This window comes from Cyprinus carpio, chromosome A2 (genome assembly GCF_018340385.1).
Source record: "Cyprinus carpio isolate SPL01 chromosome A2, ASM1834038v1, whole genome shotgun sequence".
In the NCBI taxonomy this organism is placed as follows: domain Eukaryota; kingdom Metazoa; phylum Chordata; class Actinopteri; order Cypriniformes; family Cyprinidae; genus Cyprinus; species Cyprinus carpio.
In genome coordinates this window covers 2,473,034-2,485,713 of record NC_056573.1, presented here as the reverse complement: position 1 = coordinate 2,485,713, position 12,680 = coordinate 2,473,034, and the positions used below count along the sequence as shown (strand labels likewise).

General features: G+C 40.7%; 1 pseudogene; it reads left to right on the top strand.

Annotated features, from left to right (window-relative positions):
• Positions 1-7,714: 7,714 nt before the first annotated feature.
• LOC109075646 lies at positions 7,715-9,615 on the top strand (annotated as a pseudogene).
• Positions 9,616-12,680: the final 3,065 nt, after the last annotated feature.

The following is a 12,680-nucleotide window of genomic DNA, read 5'->3' as shown; positions in this document are numbered from 1 at the left end:
TCAAGAAGGAGCTGTAAATCTGGACACAGTTTTCTGTCCTGCAGTACAAGTGTAGTAATTGACATGTAGTATTAGTGTAGGTTTTAAGGCTGTTGTCGTGCTTCTCTTGAATTCTTTGAGTGTTGGTCTGAGACTGACATCTAGTAGACATTTCATCATCAGTGTTCCCCATTCCTCGTCCAGGAGAGTCACTTTCCCACAGAGTTCAGTTTAGTCTCTGATTAAACACACCTGATTCAACTAGTCAAAGTCTTTGTGTTTACTTTAATAACAACTCAGCAGGAATGAGGAACCTGCGTTACAGACTCACAGACACACCTGTTTTACACACAGAACCAGGAAATGTAGAGGTTAAAAAGATTAAAGATCAAAATGATCATATAAATGATGGAATCAATGTGATTCAATTGAAAAAAAGAGAAGAAAAAAACAGGTTAAAATCAATATGATTTAAGTGTACTTTTGGAGTGTCCACTAGGGGGAGATCGAAAGTTGCAGGTTGTGGCTGACGCGATGTGTGCTGTGCGTCACAGCCAATACAGACTGACGCAGAGACAACAGCACGAGTCCCTGTTTTCATTTATTAATTTCTATTTTCCCCCTTTATCAGGTATGAAATACATAACAGTGTATTTTCATCATGAGTTAAAGTGATATAGTAGTCATGAGACTGGATATTTCTGTGAATATATGCGAAAGCACGGTGTTTGATGCAAACAAAGACTGTAATGTTACCTATGCTAATTGGCATGCTTAACATGCTAAACATTAGGGTGGAGAAAATTAAATGAGATGTGTCACAGTGGTTTAAGTGGAACAGAAGAGTATAGTTGTACAATGTCAATTGAAAGTGAATGTTATGTGTAATGAAGTTCATGGTTTTTTTTTGTATTTTATAATGAGTTCAATGCTTTATAATACACTGTTGAAATAGTGTTTCATCAAGTTGGGACTCTGAATAGTTATCTCTTTCATGAAAAGTGGAAAAAGTTACTGAAGAAGAAATTGATGTTGAACACAAAAGAACTGTATTATCATCACGAGGAAATAACTCATTTTGCAGTTGCAAGAGGACACAGACGGAAGTGTGTTATGTTATGTTATAGAAGAAGTGATGTATTTGTGTTATTGGCTTCAGACACATATTGATGTGATTTAATGTACTGATGTATTCATTTATTCACAGTTCTGTTATTTATAAGTAATATCTGTTGATGAAAGAGACATCACAGCCAATACAGACTGACGCAGAGACAACAGCACGAGTCCCTGTTTTCATTTATTAATTTCTATTTTCCACCTTTATCAGGGTGTAACATTTTTGAGGCCCCAGCGAGGATGGATGGTTCCTGGTCCTGCCGAGCGATGTAGTGCCATATGACGACATCCCACCTTGCAACCACAACTACCACGATAGGAGGTCGGCGGTGTACAGTAGTCTCACAACTGGATTGGCAGAAGTGCGAGTATTCTGAGGTTCCTCACCCAACCAGGATAACTGCAAGTCCTTCCCAACCAAGTAGACATCCTGCTTTACACTGACACTGGCCACTTATCCACAAACAACATGAACACATTGGAGGACTTGAGACTTGAAGTAGTGGGGACACTTTACTAACTAAGCAGTGATCATCTGATTGCAGTATGTGACTTTTTAGATATTGCTGGTACGCAAAGAGAGAATGTTTTGGGTAAAAGTCGCTCATTTCTAATTGCACATATTGTAAAGTATATTGAAAGAGATGAGGTAGATGAACTTGAAGACCAGGGTATGTCTTTTCTCCTTGACCTTAAAGACAAAATCACTGAAATTCAGTTGTCAAATCCAAACACAGTAGAGTCACAGCAAAAGGAATTGCATGTAACTCAGATGTCAGAGCAAGAAAAATTGCAAAAACAGATTGAAGCACTCCAATTAGCTTTACAGTTATCATTGCAGCCAAAAGAGGGTGAATCAAAACAGGAAGTACAGACAGTGAGTCAAAAAGATCAGACATTTCAGTACATTACGAGTATGCACATCCTGCCGCAAAGCTTTCTATTGCTCCAAGTTATGTCAGACTCATCACTGGAGTAGACACAAGAAAGACTGCCAGCAGAAAGGGCATAAAGATGTCAAAGAATTAAGTGCCACAATGAGAAAAAATTCAAACAAATCACTGAGCATGTGCTGCTTTAGTGGGAAAACAGTGTCTCATTGACTGTTTTATCCAGGGAGTTAAAACAACAGCATTGTGGGATACTGGATCTCAAGTTTGTATCATCGATGAGTGGTGGAAAAATGAAATATTACCTGATGTAAGGTTAAGGCTTCTTTCAGAAATAATTGACGCACCGGACACACTTCAAATAGTAGCAGCAAATGGACAAGGTATTCCTTATGTTGGGTGGATAGAAGTCACATTTCAGCTGCAAAGAGGGAAACTATGACCGAGTAGATCCTGTCATTCCCATGCTGGTAACAAAGGGGAAACATCTCTCCCATCCCATCATTGGTTACAATGCTATTGAGTTCATAGTGACAGACAATAAAGGTGAAAGTGCAGATTCAGCATGTGATGAACAGTTAAAGAGATTAGTTAATGTGGCACTCCCAAGATTAGAGATAAATCACATTCAAGCTTTTATAGCACTTCTAAAGGCAGAGAAGTCACATGAGTATGTGGTGAGAACTCCCAGAGAAAAAATATTAGTTCCCAAGCGTGCCTCTTTGCAGGTTGAGTGCCAAATAAAGATGAACCCACTGAAGGAGGACACTACTTTGATGTTTGAACCCGATCTTGATCCCAAATAGGCGGAAGGGCTAGAGTTCCAGGAGACACTTTTAAAGGTTAAGAAGGGGGTTCCACCCTACATCGTACTTGATGCTCGGAATCCTACGGACCATGACATTGTCCTGTATGGAAAAACATTCATAGGAACAGCACATAGGGTACAAGCTGTTTATCCATCCGTGTCATTAGATCAGTCAATTCAGTCCATACCTGCTTCAGTGAATCATATCCAAACAAGCAGCGCTGAGCTTGCCAGTGATACCTGGGACCCTCCAGTCGATTTGGGTCATCTGAGTCAGCCTGAAAAGGAAATAGTATGCAAGATGTTACGAGAGGAATGTGCGTCATTCTCGAAGTCAGATGATGACATCGGATGCATAGAAAATCTAACCCTGAAGATATCCCTTAAAGACACAGTTCCTGTTGCACGTTAATACATCTCTGTGCCGAAACCACTCTATAGGGAAGTAAAGATTACCTTCATGACATGATTTCTCAGGGTTGGATATCAAAATCAACATCATCTTATGCATCACCTGTTGTTGTCTGTGTTAGGAAAAGGGATGGAAGCCTCCGTCTTTGTGTGGATTACAGGGAGCTGAATAAGAAGACCAATCCTGATCGTCAGCCAATTCCCAGAGTCCAAGATATCCTTGACAACCTGGGTGGGAATTCATGGTTTTCACTATTGGATCAGGGCAAAGCATATCATCAGGGCTTTATGGCAAAGGAGAGTAGGCCCCTGACCGCATTTGTAACCCCGTGGGGGTTGTATGAGTGGATACGAATCCCTTTTGGCTTGATGAATGCTCCAGCTGCCTTTCAGAGGTGTATGGAGGAATGCTTGGAGAGGTTTGAGAGACCGGATATGTGTGCCATACCTTGATGATATCTTAGTCTACAGCAAGTCCTTTGAAGACCATGTCCACCATGTGCAGGAGGTACTGCAGCAGCTTAGACGGTATGGAATAAAATTGAAGTCAAGCAAATGTGGAATGTTCAAGAGGGAAATCCGTTACCTTGGAAGAATTGTGTCGGCTGAAGGTAGCAAAGTGGATCCAGCTGACACAGAGGCTGTGGGAGCTTGGAAGGAAAAGAGACCAAGTACAGTCGGGCAGCTGCGAACTGTGATGGGCCTCTTAAGTTACTACCCGACAATATATAAGGATTTTTCAAAGATTGCTGGACCACTGTCTGATTTACTCAAGAGCGCCCCAGGAGTGGAAAACACTTTGCCAAAATTCCAGACAAAGTAAAGTGAAGAATAGAGGAGTGCCTTCAAACCAACCAATAGTTTGGAAGGATGAGCACCAAGAGATCTTGGAAAAATTGATAAACCATCTGGTCGAACCACCTATCCTTGGATTTCCATACTTTTCACTGCCTTTTATTCTTCATACAGACGCCTCAAACCAAGGCCTGGGGGCAGTATTGTACCAAAAGCAGGGGGGTAAGCTCCGTGTAATAGCGTATGGATCTCGGACCCTTACAGCCGCTGAACGAAATTACCACCTCCATTCGGGCAAATTAGAGTTTCTCGCCCTCAAGTGGTCAATAACGGAGAAATTTAGAGACTATTTTATACTATGCACCTACATTCACAGTCTTTAGCGATAATAACCCTCTCACGTATGTACTATCCAGCGCGAAACTCAATGCCACCGGCTGTAGGTGGGTAGCGGAGTTAGCCGACTTCCATTTTTCAATAAAGTACCGCCCTGGCCGAGAGAGAATGCAGATGCTGAGCAGTTTATCAAGATTGCCTCTAGACATTGAAGGGATGATAGAACAGTGTACGGAGGAATTGTCATCAGACTGCATTGCAGCCACCGCACAAGCTGTAGAAGTCCAGGAAGATACCTCACCTTGGGTAGTATCTGATTCGTCTCCATGTTCACCTGACATGGGTGACAGTGAACCTCTTCTTGTGGCTGAAATACAACAGAGTCAAAGGGAGGATCCACACATGGGGCCTGTAATAAAAATATAAATTAACTGGTATGAGACCTTGCTCCAAACAAATGAAGTCTCTTACCCCTCAGAGCCGATGTCTTCTTCGTGAATGGGAGAAGCTTCATTTGGATGAGAACGGCATCCTAAAGCGGAAGACTGCTAATAGACACCAGCTGGTCCTACCTGAAAGATACAAGGCAGTGGTAATGAAGAAGTTGCACAATGAGATGGGTCACCAAGGAGTTGATCGCACGACATCACTGATCAGAGACCATTTCTTTTGGCCCCATATGCAACAAGAGATTGAACATTATGTTGCAAAAAGCTGTCATTGTTTGAAGCAAAAGAAGTCTTGTAGGGAGACAAGGGCTTCCTCTCATTAATATCATTACAACGCAGCCTTTTGAGCTTGTATCTGTTGACTTTCTGCATTTAGATAAATGCAAGGGGGGATACGAATACATATTAGTCATAGTTGACCATTTTACACGGTTTGCGCAGGCGTATCCCACAACATCAAAGTCTGCTAAAACAGTAGCTGATCGCCTGTTTAATGATTATGCCCCTGCGATTTGGATTTCCTAGACGAATACACCACGATCAAGGTGGTGGTGAATTTGAAAACCAGCTTCTAGCCCAGCTGACAAAGAATTGTGGTGTCCTGAGTTCCAGAACAACACCATACCACCCGCAAGGGAACGGTCAGACGGAACGATTCAACAGGACCTTGCTTCAAATGCTCAAAACACTGACAGACAAGCAGAAGACGAACTGGAAGGAATTCCTGAATAAACTGATCTTTGCATATAATAGCACCAAATGTGAGGTAACAGGATTCTCACCTTTTTATCTTCTATATGGCCGGCATCCCAGACTACCAGTGTATCTACTCTTTGGGTTGGAAGAAAGCACTGGAACAGTGAGCCACCAGGAATACCTGCAGAGATGGAGAGAACAGATGCAAGAAGCACACGAAATAGCAAGAGAGAATGCGGGAAAAGCTGCAGTGCGAAGTAAAAAAAACTACGATAGAAAATTGAGAAGTACAACCTTGTATCCGGGCGACCGTGTACTTGTTAGAAACCTGACACCAAGAGGAGGCACGGGCAAATTGCGCAACCACTGGGAGGAGACCATCCATACTGTTGTGAGGCGAATGAAAGAAGATCTCCCGATTTACGAAGTGAAGCCAGAGGTAGGAAAGGGAAGGTCTAGGATTCCTGCATCGTAACCTCTTACTGTCATGTGATCTCCTGCCAATGGAAGGGCAATCTGACACAGCTGCTTATTTAACAAAAAAGATGACAAAGCAGAAGAGAAATGATATTGTAAAACCTAATGAAGATGAAGAAGAGGATGAGGACGAGTTCTGTCTTTATTACTCACCAAACCAGCAGCAATACTGTGGAGAAGGGAGTGAGGGAGATCCTAATGAGTTAGAAAGGGAGACAAGTGGACTGGCCGGGCAGACCAAGAATGGTGAGGATTTAGGAGAAAGAGTGGACACTGTTGAGCTTTCACATGAAGAATGCCCAGGTGAAGACGGTGATGAAGAGCTGATTCAAGTAGAGGACCCATTAGTGACAGGGCACCATGTAGAGGAACGGATTGACGTTGAGCACACAGTATCACTTGAGCCATGCAATGATTCTACAGTAGATGGGAGATATCCAAGACCACAGAGAGAAAGACGAGCCCCTCGCCTGTTCACTTATGATCACCTCGGAAACCCCACCTGCTATAATACAAGCTGTAGTGGTGAAGTTCAGCAGTATCAGAATATGTCTTACCTTGGACAGCAAGCACTTCCACCATGGCCAAGTTCAGTGCCATTTTATAATCCCTACCCATATCTTATGTACGGATATCAAATATAGTCAGTGGCATAATGCAGGCTAAGAAAACACTGATATAGTAAGAGCAGAATAGCTCATGTTGAAGGAAAAAAAAAATGCATTTACAAGATGTCGGGACGACATCTAAATTTTGAGGGGGAGTGTGTAGAGGTTAAAAAGATTAAAGATCAAAATGATCATATAAATGATGGAATCAATGTGATTCAATTGTAAAAAAAAGAGAAGAAAAAACAGGTTAAAATCAATATGATTTAAGTGTACTTTTGGAGTGTCCACTAGAGGGAGATCGAAAGTTGCAGGTTGTGGCTGACGCGATGTGTGCTGTGCGTCACAGCCAATACAGACTGACGCAGAGACAACAGCACGAGTCCCTGTTTTCATTTATTAATTTCTATTTTCCCCCTTTATCAGGTATGAAATACATAACAGTGTATTTTCATCATGAGTTAAAGTGATATAGTAGTCATGAGACTGGATATTTCTGTGAATATATGCGCGAAAGCACGGTGTTTGATGCAAACAAAGACTGTAATGTACCTATGCTAATCGGCATGCTTAACATGCTAAACATTAGGGTGGAGAAAATTAAATGAGATGTGCCAAAGTGGTTTAAGTGGAACAGAAGAGTATAGTTGTACAATGTCAAATGAAAGTGAATGTTATGTGTAATGAAGTTCATGGTTTTTTTTGTATTTCATAATGAGTTCAATGCTTTATAATACACTGTTGAAATAGTGTTTCATCAAGTTGGGACTCTGAATAGTTATCTCTTTCATGAAAAGTGGGAAAAGTTACTGAAGAACAAATTGATGTTGAACACAAAAGAACTGTATTATCATCACGAGGAAATAACTCATTTTGCAGTTGCAAGAGGACACAGACGGAAGTGTGTTATGTTATGTTATAGAAGAAGTGATGTATTTGTATTATTGGCTTCAGACACATATTGATGTGATTTAATGTACTGATGTATTCATTTATTCACAGTTCTGTTATTTATAAGTAATATCTGTTGATGAAAGAGACATCACAGCCAATACAGACTGACGATGAGACAACAGCACGAGTCCCTGTTTTCATTTATTAATTTCTATTTTCCCCCTTTATCAGGGTGTAACAGAAACAGGAAACACATGATTTTAAGGAAAGAGAAACTGAAGTGTAGTTGAGCTGTTGTGTGTTTGTGTCTCTGTATTCATGCAGTAAAATGGCAGAAGCCAGAGTTTCTCAGGATGAGTTCTTGTGTCCAGTGTGTTTAGATCTCCTGAAGGATCCAGTGACCATCCAGTGTGGACACAGTTACTGTAAGATCTGTATTACAGGGTTCTGGGATCAGGAGGATCAGAAGAGAGTCTACAGCTGCCCTCAGTGCAGACAGACCTTCAGTCCAAGACCTGCTTTTAGCTAGAAACACCATGCTGGCTGAAGTGGTGGAGAAACTGAAGAAGACCAGACTCTCTGCTGACTGTGACGCTGCAGCTGGAGATGTGCAGTGTGACGTCTGTACTGGAAGAAAATACAAAGCTGTCAAGTCCTGTCTGCTGTGTCTGAACTCTTACTGTCAAACTCATTTTGACCGTCATGAGGAATTTAATTCACGTAAGCCACACAAAGTGATTGAAGCCACTGGACGACTGCAGGAGATGATCTGCCAGAAACATGAGAAGCTCCTCGAGGTTTTCTGTCGCACAGATCAGAAGTGTATATGTGTGCTGTGTATGGATGAAAATAAAAACCATGAAAATGTATCAGCTGCAGCACAGAGGACAGAGAAACAGGTATTTAAACACTAGACACTGATGAAATATTGCTGACACTCATGTTTATTATTGGCACATTATGAACAGCTTACAGTATTCACACGACAGCAGAAATAACAGCAGCTGCAAGAAGAGTCTCACTGTTTCCTGAAAAAGCACCATAAACCTTCATCAACACAATCTTTCATAAAATAGGCTTTGATTAAGCAACAAAAAAAATAATGGAGCTGTCACCCTTGTTTTCAGTCTGCACCATTTTCATTCTCATGGTTAGTGATTTGATTTCATCATTTAGTTCAGGTGTGTGTGGTTTATTAGCCTCGTTTGATTTAGTACTTTAGTTTGTTTCCGGTCATAACTGTCGGGTCTCTTCCATGTGTAGATGTGTTGTAGCTGTTCTCTCTGTTTGTAAATCTTGCCTGTGGATTTATTAAAGACTGTAACCTTCATCATCATCTTCATGTGTACTAACAACACAGCGTTGTGACAGGAGTGAACTATTCCCCCGTTCTTTGACAAAAGATATACTTTCATCAGTCAAAATACAATATAAATGCATTGACAGATGACCTTCTGTTCAGTAAATCTGACTGAATACAGATGATTTCAGTCATTTATAGTTTCACTTTGTTCATTTATTTTCTGTCTAGAGACAGATTTTAATTATGTAGAACACAGAAACACTGTCAGTGTGAAGCTCTACGTCTGTCTGTTTGACTTTTATTCTTACACTTGCAGTTTGAAACAGGTCTTAATTCATGTGTGATGCTGGTAAATGATCAATCATCACTTCAGCTCCACTTTTTCCTGGATTCATCTGTTCATGATGATTTAGAGCCAGTAGTTTTCTGTGAGATTCACTATCATCTGTTTGTCCTGCAGAAGCAGCTGAAGGAGACACAGAAGACGCTCCAGCAGAGAATCCAGCAGAGAGAGAAAGATCTTCAGCAGCTGAGAGAGACTATGGAGTCTCATAAGGTGAGTCTGGAGAAGAAGAGAAGTTTGTCTCAGTCTCAGTTCAGACTCACTGAAGCTGAATCACTGTGTGTCCTAACAGCGCTCTGCACACAGACAGACAGTGGAGGACAGTGAGGAGGATCTTTTACTGAGCTCATCCGCTCCATTGAGAGAAGCCGCTATGAGCTGATACGACTGATCAGAGATCAGGAAAAGACTGCGAGTGAGTCCAGCTGAAGAACGACTGGAGCGACTGGAGCAGGAGATCAATGATCTGAGGAGGAGAGAGACGCTGAGCTGGAGCAGCTTTCACACACACAGATCACATCCAGTTCCTGCAGGTAACACAGATCTAGAAGAACAGGGTCAGAGTGGACTTGAGCAGATCCTGCTGTGACAGAGACTCACAGAGAAACAGTTCATGAGTGTCTTATTATATAATCATCAGACAGACTCTCATCTGATCATCTTCTTTTGAATGAGATGAATGGCTTTCAGCTCTGGAAATCTTGCTCAAATGGGTCTCATGTCAGAACTTTTCAACTCATTCAGCAGCACCACACTTCAACACATTTTGATTAATTTGTTTGGACTTTCAGTTATGGATTTTATTTGCTAATGTAGCTTCTCTCTCTGAATAATATTATTTTGTTAGGAAAATTACAGAAAGACAAAAATGCAGCTGATGCTAATAATATGTGTTTCCTTGATTTTGTTTAAATGTTTCATGAAATCCTGGAGTGACTGAACAATGCTTCAGCGTACTGAAACCAAACAAACCTGACCATGTCTTAAAGGTCCTTGTGAAGTTTCAGTGTCCTAGTAGTTTCAGATTATGTTGCACTTATATTCGTGTACAGCTCAATTAACCCATCCTTTAAAATATTCTCTGACAATACATTCACGTGCATCTGTCACAAACAGTCCCACAGACAAGATCAAATCTGATGTTCCTGCAGGTTATTGGATGAAGTGTGGAGCTGATGATTTTGGTTTTCTGATAGAGTTTCCAGTCTCTCTACAGCACCTCCTGAATCTACAGACGGAAATGATGATTCTTCTTCAGTTTTCTCTCGTCCTCTTCTGATGCAAGCTGAAGGAATCTGTCCATCAGCTGAGAGACAAACTGGAGGATTTCTGCAAAGAGGACGCTCAAGAAGATCTCAGACAGAGGTAAAGTCCTGGAGATTCATCTGCTCTCAGAAACCAGTCCATCATCATCTCATATCATGGAGAACATCATATTAGAAATGTGTTAGGAATAGATACAGGATCATGAGTAGTGCTGCTTTCCTCAACGAATATTATGACTAAATATCGTCATCAATGAACCTTTATCATGTGACGAAAACGAGACGAGACGCAATGCTGGTCATTGTGACGATGACTATAATTAAATGTATAATGCAATATCGCTGACGAATAAAAACGAGACTAAATGTGGTTTACAAAATAAAAACTATGCTAAAATGTCTCTTCATTTTCGTTGACGAAACAAAATGTCGTTGTGATGAAACAAAATGTTTTAATGTTATTTCGTCTCGTTTAGTCGTTAATATTATTATTTTGCAGTATTTCTGCTTCCTGTGTCTCACGACGTCACTTCCTCAAGTCCTACTCGCAGCATTATTTGAGATGACAACAAACAAAGTTCAGCAGGATTTGTACTTCCGCCTGGCTCCGCTGACTGTGAGCGCTCCTTCCCAAACGGACGAGGCTTTTATACTTGTAGCGTTCACCGTTGTACTATTCTTTGAAACGACAGTGGAGCGACAAGGAGTAATTGTCCTCTAAAACCGTCAGGAATCACCGTGAGAAGAAGTCATTACCCAGTACAAGTCTTGTGATGAACGAGTTGATGAATTAATCATTTCTTTATGTACAAACTTAAAACAATCTTAAACTATTGGCTGTATTACGCATCAAACACAAGACAACTTTAAGCACATAGTGTTTAATTAATATCTAAATGAATTCTAATTATATTTTATACAATAAAAATAAAACGTACTTCAAATAAGAAGCCTTGGACAAACTGCAAACTTTTTTTCCAGAAAAAAAAAGCGTTTTCCATCAAAAAGCACCTGATGGAGTTTGAACTTCACATTAAACTGCTTCTGTTTCACACAAACACCGACACAGATGTGCGTGTTCGGCTAGAATCGCCCTGAGCTCGTGCGTGTTCGGCTAGAATCTATGGAGACAGATTAGTCTCAAATATAATTCACAAAAAAAACACGATTCAACCAATGCTTAAACACTTTTCACATGCATGAACCTAATTCACGTACACACAAAAAAAATTCACGTGCGTGAAAAAAAATATATATTCACAAAAAAAGCAATTCACATGCGCAAAATAAAATTATATCTTCATAAACTACATTTCACAAATGCAAAACACAATTCGTAAGATATACAAACTGGTGCACAAAACCTTTGAATGTTTTCAAATGTAACGAGTGTCTGAATGTACAAATCGTCATTTTTACTACGATCCACTCGGATTTGTGTGTGTGTGTTTTTGAGACTTTCCTGGCTCGAGCTCTCCTTCCCTACTGTGGTCTGTCGTATCTTTAGCCCAATCAGATGCGAGCTTACCATTTCAACCAATCATATCATAAGCCACTGAGAGTGCATTCAAGGAGCACGATTCTGCGCACCTTTTGCGCAATATGGATTAATTAGAACGGACACAGCGACCCAATTGGAACTCAATTGAGACAAGTGAAGCCCATTTTTAGCGATTTTTAGAACTTCCGTTTCTGACGCGCAGACTCAAACTAAGCTTGATTACGTCAGCAACCTGTCTGACAGATGTAGAAACCTTCTAGTAGCTGTGCGTGCCAACTGCCATCGTTAATCTTGCAGAGAACGGCGAGCTTGAGCGGGGAGTTTCTTTGGCGTGAGTGGAACAGGAGTAAGTATTTCTGATTAATTATTTTGTATAGTATTTTAAAATGTAACTCCAGGGCTTCTATGGGCTTCTCTCTTGACGTCTCTCTGATTGCCTGCGAGCTTCTGAATGCACTCTCAGTGGCTTATGATATGATTGGTTGAATGGTAAGCTCGCATCTGATTGGCCTAAAGAGTACGACCAGAGCCACGTAGGAAGAGAGCTCTGCCAGGAAAGTCTCAAAAACCCACACACACAAATCCGAGTGTGATTTCGTAGTAAATGACGATTTGTACATTCAGACACTCGTACATTTTAAACATTCAAAGGTTTTTGTGCACAGTTGTATATCTATGAATTGTGTTTTGCATTTGTGAAATGTATTTTATGAATATATAATTTTATTTTGCGCATGTGAATTGCTTTTTGTGAATATATTTTTTTTTTCACACACGTGAATTTTTTTGTGTGTACGTGAATTAGG